The sequence below is a fragment of the Melanerpes formicivorus genome, unplaced genomic scaffold (assembly GCF_026170545.1).
Source record: "Melanerpes formicivorus ecotype bairdi unplaced genomic scaffold, bMelFor1.0.p_v2 SCAF_541, whole genome shotgun sequence".
Lineage (NCBI taxonomy): Eukaryota > Metazoa > Chordata > Aves > Piciformes > Picidae > Melanerpes > Melanerpes formicivorus.
In genome coordinates, this window is record NW_027142893.1 from 75001 (window position 1) to 82500 (window position 7500).

At 41.8% G+C, this 7500-nt stretch overlaps 1 pseudogene; it reads right to left on the reverse strand.

The window, feature by feature from the left end:
* LOC137460251 (28S ribosomal RNA) overlaps positions 1–7500 on the reverse strand; it is a 14230-nt pseudogene that overhangs the window by 3343 nt on the left and 3387 nt on the right.

Sequence of the window (7500 nt, forward strand, 5' to 3'; positions counted from 1 at the left end):
CAGGGGTTTCTTTTGTTTCTTTGCATTGCTAATTAATAGCTGTAATAGTTTTAAGTTCTCAGCACAGCCAGAAGATTGAATGAAGCCTCTCTGCCTGGGGTTAATGGGACACGCCTTTGCCAACCTCGCAGTTAAGATTCTTGAATAGAGTCTCAGGATGATGGAACCAATAGTAATTGGCCGCCAGTTGTTAATATCATTTTGGCGTTCGGGCGCTGATGATTTAGGTATTAGGATTGTTCGGCATCCCCTTATTACATCTGGAATTTTGCCACTTAACAGCCAGAGATTAAATAGTTCTTTGATCTCCTCACAATTTGGATCCATTTTAAGCAGGGCCTTCAGGGTGATCCCATCAGGGCCTGGTGCCGATTTTTTATTCATGTCTTTGATATTCTTAAGGATCTCTTTCTCTGTAATCATTTCCTTAAAAGCCGAATTATCCGCCCGCCCCACAGACTGGAATGCTCCAAGTCCTTGAAATAAGTTCTGAGACTCCCACCTAGATCTGAAGGTGTTACTGACCTCTTCCAGGGGGATGGCACATTGCGCAGAGTCTTTTTCATCCAGAATCATATTCGCTAACTTCCCTCGATCTAAGCGGAAGAGGCGTTGGAATCGGAGAAATTCTCCACGCTTTCTGGCTCTTTTTCTCATCCACTCCTTTTGAGGTTTCTTCTGCTGAGGTTTACGTTGGCTCTTTTTTGGCACTTTCTGTTCAATTGATTTCTCAAACAAATACAAATATTGGTCCTGAGCTACCTCATTGAGTAATTTTAATGAGTCTGTTTTGCCTTCAATTATTTGTTTATATGTATTTTTAAGGATGGGCAACTTCCCTGATGTCATCTTTTCATTAATAATCTTTTTATAGTGGGCTAGCAGCTCCCTTTCACCAGAAGATGGAATCACAGTCCTCTCCTCTTTTAACCTGCTCTTGCTCTCTTGTGTTTTCTCTCTTTCTGGCACCACAGTTTCTCTTAATAGTCTTCTCTTTTCACTGATCTGTTTTGCTGTTTTAGTTGTTAATTTTTCAGCAATCAATTTGTTAATATTTTTCCTCCCTTCAAACTCTTGATTTAGTTTCTGTAATAATTCTGTTTCCTCTTGGGACCAGATTTTCTTGTGAGCACCTCTTTTAGAGGTCTCTTTGGGGCGAGATGCTTCAATTCTTTCTGCGTTTCTCAGGGCTGGGTGAGCTAATCTCTTATGTTGTCCCAAGCCAATTTTAGTTTTAAAACACTTTTTACATTCTTCACACATAAACCCTTCTACCTGGGTAGGCTCTTGGACCCCTTTGCATTTTGGGAGATGGCATGAGATACTATGATGCTTTTCATTTGTCTTCCCACAGCGGGAACATTGGAAATTGATCTTTCTTTTCCCATGGGCTCTCTTTAGATGGTCCATCAATCTCGTCATATTGCCTGCCCGAGTGGTACAGCATGGACATGTCGGGTTGTCCTCTGGCATCTTCACCAGGGGGGTCCCAGGACAGATGTCAGCTGTATTATCCAGCTCTGGCGATGCGGTTAGTATTGAGAGCTGACTCATAGAGCTCGGGGTTTCAGGACACTCCACCTCCTCGTTCCTGCTCCTCTCTGTGCTTTCATCTCGGATATCTTTCCCATGAGCTGGTGAAGTGGGTCCTACATACACCTCCGGCAATACTATCAGTTTCTCATTCCAGATAGGATCGTAGGCAGTATTGTCATTGGCTATCATTGAGTTCATGAACTCTATTCCAGCCAGACATACCCCTATCTCTGTTGTCGGACAAGAGGGGACATGGGTCCCAGGAACACCTGTGCAATTCAGGCCTTGAAGAATTCTCTGTTGATAATATACTGGCGGAAAGGAGATGTGAGAAAGTGCTGATTGCTTGGTATGCTGAAGTCCAGCTGCCCCTGAGATGGGAGGCAAGCGAGATAAGGAAGAGGCGAGATCTGGGAAAGAGAGCAATTAGGCCGGATAGAAGAATTCCACAGAGTTGTGAAAACAATGATGTAACCTTTTAGAGAGCAACCAATAGTATGTTGCCAAGTGGGCATAATTATAGCAAACTGTATATAAGATGTGTCTGATGCTCAATAAAGTGGAATCCGCTGATCAAATTGGTCGTTAAAGCGGCCCCCTTCTTGCAGTAAGTGGCGCCCGAACAGGGACCCTAATGAAGACAAACGTTAGGGTTTAAGAAGTTCTTCGGGACGTTGGGAGATTCGCAGTAAGCCGGGAGGCAAGAAGACGGCCGGCCCGGGATAGCAGTACCGGAGGCTGCAAGAAAAGGGAAGACAGCCTTGAAGCCGAAGACGCTGTAGAGCCGGAAACTGCTTAAACGAGGTCTGTGCGCACAGGTATTAACGTTTAAATACGGTTATGGATAGGCAGGCAGCGTATGATTTATTTATATGCTTTTTAGAAAAGCGACAGTGTAAGTTAAATTTTACAAAGGAGTTGGTGCCGCTGTTAAGCTATGCAGGAGAGTTAGGATATTTTAAGGACCCAAATGAGGTGTTTGAAAAATTGCAGTGGAAAAAGTCTGGACAAGACTTGTGGCTGCATGGCTTAGATGATGAAAAACGAGCAAAGGAGTGTGGAAAATGGTGGAAGATGGTTATGACAGCATTGGATCAGCATCGTGCTGAGCAAGTGGCAGCTTATCAAGCCAGGGTACGATTAGATTGTACGGACCCAAATGGAGCAAGTGTTACACATGCTGGGTTGCCTTTGTCAGAAGAGGTTCAGGATTATTTAAGAAAGGAGAAGGCTGCGTGTGTAAAAGGACTAGGTGGCAGAGTCGAATTACAATCTGTAACGCAGGACTCTGCTGAGGAGCCTTCCCCGTCTCTTTTAGCTGAGCAAATTGTACAGGAGGAGAAAGTAGGTGAGGGAGAGGAGACAAACAGGGCGATAGATCCTGGAGGTGGTGTTAAAGATCATGTAAGAAAGCACGCAGAGTATTGGCGAAAGGTTGCAGAACACTTAAATGCCGAAGGAGATCAGGAAGGGCTTAGCCGGCTGGCTGCTTCACATCAAGTTCTTCCAGTAATGTATACACAGGTCCCTGGGGAGCAAAATGTTGTTCAGGCTGATGTAACCCAATTGCCATGGAAATTGTTATCTCAATTACGACAGACTGCGAGTCAGTTTGGGGTTCAATCTGAACCAGCTAGACAGATGATTGATTTTATTTACATGAACTATAATATGTTACCTAGAGATTCTTATAATGTTATGAAGCTGATCCTAACAGCATCTCAATTTATGACATTTTTGAATGAGTGGGAACACCTAGCTAGACAATCAGCTGGAGTACAAAGACAGCAAAACGACCCACTATTTGATGTAACAGTAGATCAGTTGTGTGGAACGGGACAGTACGAGAGACCAGAGTTACAGGCACTTTTACAGCCGCCTGTTTTGCAAGCATCAGCCCAGATAGTAAGGATGGCTTTTGACAAGCAGAAGGATGGAAATGCAAATCCTCACTATATGGGAACTAAGCAAGGTAGACAGAAACCTCTTGGTGAATTTGTAGATAAGTTGCTTGCCGCACTTAGAGCAGCAAGCGTAGGAGAAGGTATCCGAGAGGCAATTTTAAGGCAGTGTTTAATGCAGAATGGGAACCAGCAGACGCAGCAGCTTATTACATCAGCAGATCCTAGATGGACGGTAGCCGAATTGTTGCAGAGGGCTCAGGACTTGCCAAGCAATCCGATGGCCATGCTGACGGAGGTGATTGATAAGGGATTACAAAAACAGGCTGAGGTGTTGTCAATGACAAAACAGCTTGAGCATAGTCAACAGGTTATGGCAGCCTTAGTACCTTTGCGCACAGACTCGAAAGGGCAAGGCCGACCCTATAAGCAGTCATCAGACGAAATACAGTGTCATCGAAAAGCGTAAGGCGGAGATATCGTCTAAAGTAATGCCCGGACTTTTGGCCCATAGATCCGCTTTAGGGCATTTCCCTAGCGGAGATAGTTATTTTGATGAAGCTTGTTGGAGAGAATACAGGAACAAGTTGTGGGACTTGGTTATAGATGGTCATAAAACTGCTGTAAAGCTGCAAAAGTCGTGGCGAGAATGCATGAACTGTGTTAAAACCTACGAACTGAAACAGCGAATGGCTGCTGCAGTTAGAGCAACTTTGTCAGGACGAGATGCAGCGCCAGGTGTATCTGAGTTGCAGCTGAAAGATGTGTCTGAGAACTGTCGACCGATCGACCGGGGCCGCCCCCGATACATCTTGCGGCGACCACACCGCGTTTACCAGCCGTCACCACTGCCGTTTGCACACAGCGGGGAACCTTCCTCTGACATCGCCAGCGACGGCTCGGACTCGGAAGATAACACCGGCAGCGAGGAATTCAAACAGCGCCGACTTTGCTTTACGGCCCCTCTTAGAAAAAATGGAGCGCTTGGAGGCTCGCGGTTACAGCGTTCCTGCCACCGCTCTCCTCCCGCGAGCCCTGCTGGCCCCCGCGGATACCGACGGCTCCGACCAAGGCGGTACCGGCTGACGCACCACCGATACCGACAGCGCCGACAGTAGCAGCGGAGCAGCTGCCACGGCAGCAGCCCCCACCCCTTTCCCCCGCAGCGGCTTTAGCCGCACTACTCTGTTTTGATTTAAAGCAACAGTACTCATTTTGTCATTTCTGATTGTAACGTCTTTTAGAGATTTGTTATTTAGAGTTTTGTTAAGTTTTTCTAATAAGCATAATGAATAAGTAAGCATTTGGTATTTATAAGTACTTAGTACATAGTAATTGCAGTAAGGTGTATGCACTTAGTTAAGAGTTCAAATTGTAAGATTATCTTTTGGTTCGAACCTTCTTAGTTGTCTGCCTAGGCATTTCAAAGGAGCTCCAGGTAATATAGTTAAGGAATGTATAAACAGCTTTTAATTTTGGAAAGTGTTTTTTAGTTAATGTACCAATTTTATTTCTTTTTAGACACTGATTTGATGGATTAATTTTAACATAGTCTTTTAAGGATTTTTGGTGTTAGCATAAGTTAAGGTTTGTAGTAAATAGGTATTAATTTTAACAACTATTCCTTCACTAATGTGCAGAAGAACCAAGACTGAGAGGAAACAGCATTTCCCATGAAGTCGAACATCGATCACAATAACTGTTATGATAATCTGGAGTCAAAAGCATCAATCAAAAAAATATTTTGTCCTGAATGCTGAATTTGAAAATAGGCAGTTTGGACTGGTAAATACAGAAAACCTATTTTGTGGTGAGAAAAAGGATTTAAATCCCCATGGAAAATTATTGAAAGGGATTGGCATAAGTGGGAAATAAAGACTAGAGAAATTTTAGTTGGGAAATATCAGGAATAATTAAAAGGATTAGTAAAAGGAAAAGTAAGAGACATAAGATTTTGAAGGCAGAGGAATTGAAATAACAAAAGCACAATGGGAAATGGTAAACGAACTAACCAAGGAAGTAGAGAAGAGACTCCAAATGGAATTTTGAAGTGGGTTAAGGAGTTAAAAAATCTGTAGGGCTCCTGAAGAATGTAACTGCTGCCGAGAAGAAAATACACCCGGCTGCTGGTTGCACCCCAGCAGGCCGAGGAGGCAGAGTTCACATATACTTGGTGGAGCCTAATTTTGATCCTAACCCTATTTGTACATAAGTAGTCCAATCGAAATCAAAAACCACGTTCCCATGTGTGGAATCTTGATCAGACCGGAGAGAAAAGACTTGAACTTGAAAAAGCAATAGTAAATTTTTCTGCTACAGTTGAAATCATGATGAATGCAAGCATAGATGCAATAAAAGTGCAGCAAATTGAAATCAATAGTCTCTCGAAAATATCTACTCAGAATAGATTAGCTTTGGATTTTTTATATGTTAAGGAAGAGGGTGTATGTGTAGTCATAAATGTAAGTTGTTGTAGTTATGTTAATCTAGATAAACGAGTGAAAACAGATTTACAGGCGATTGTAAACCACAATCAGATATTACATCAGATTTCTTTGGATGATACTTCTTCTGTATTTAAAGGAATATGGGATAAGTTAACTTCTTGCTTATCGAATATAAGTTGCTTTAAAAAATTCTTTGCAATACCTGTTGGAATAATTGTAATACTGATCTGTGTAATTCATTGTAATTGTTGTTTTAAAATGGTAAGACCTTTAGGTGAAATTGTTTATGCCAATAAGTTACAAGCAAATGGTTATGATCAGAATGTGATCAGAACAGATGAACTTAATTATGATCCAATTAAGAAGGTTCTGAAATATCTGGAAATTTTAACACAAATCAATGGTGACAAAAAAAAAAAAAAAAAAAAAAAAAAAAGGGGGGAATTGTGACGAATATACTGGTGATTTGTGTTAAAATTGTAAGACTTAGAGTGCACTGGGATTAAGGGTCAGGATCTTGTAAGGCCTGTTTAGAGGGTAAAGAGAAAGAGAAGGAGCTGACTTAAAGATAAACATTCAGAACTAGGAATTTGTTTTCTTCAGATAAGAAGCCTGCACAATTGAGCATGTGTGAAAGTGGATGCTTTGACCCTTACCACACTGAATGTAGGGAGAAGGGATTTGACCACCTATTCTAAGACTATCATATGCCTCCCTTCTATTTAGCATAAGTTTGCTTATATAGATGATGAAACTATATAAGATGAAGAAAACTATTGTAAGGTTGCTTTTTGGGTGAAGTTGGTACCAATAAGAGATTAGTATTACTAGGATGACCAAAACCACATTATTATGGGTAATTTTATATTGGGCAAAGCAATGAAGCTCTTTTGCTCTTGCTGATTGCCTGCAAGTTTTCTGTCTGTGAAGCTAGAGCCTGGCCAGATCTACCTTTACAGATTAAAGAAATCTTGCTACCATTAAACAAATTATGATTTTTGACCATCCTAGAGAAAATAAAGATGCAACATAACAGGTAATAATGAATTGATTGAACTTTTTCAGACGTGTCTGATAGGGATACCCAGACTTAATGTAAATACGTTTGTTAATTATAGTAGTAAGTTTTAAGGTTCTTAGGTATTATTGTACTCATTTTGATTATTGTTAAACTTGTTTATAATTGTATTATGCAAAGTGTTCAAAGAATAACTTCCAAGGCCTTACTTGCACAAAAGAAAAACGGGGGAATTGTTGTCGGACAAGAGGGGACATGGGTCCCAGGAACACCTGTGCAATTCAGGCCTTGAAGAATTCTCTGTTGATAATATACTGGCGGAAAGGAGATGTGAGAAAGTGCTGATTGCTTGGTATGCTGAAGTCCAGCTGCCCCTGAGATGGGAGGCAAGCGAGATAAGGAAGAGGCGAGATCTGGGAAAGAGAGCAATTAGGCCGGATAGAAGAATTCCACAGAGTTGTGAAAACAATGATGTAACCTTTTAGAGAGCAACCAATAGTATGTTGCCAAGTGGGCATAATTATAGCAAACTGTATATAAGATGTGTCTGATGCTCAATAAAGTGGAATCCGCTGATCAAATTGGTCGTTAAAGCGGC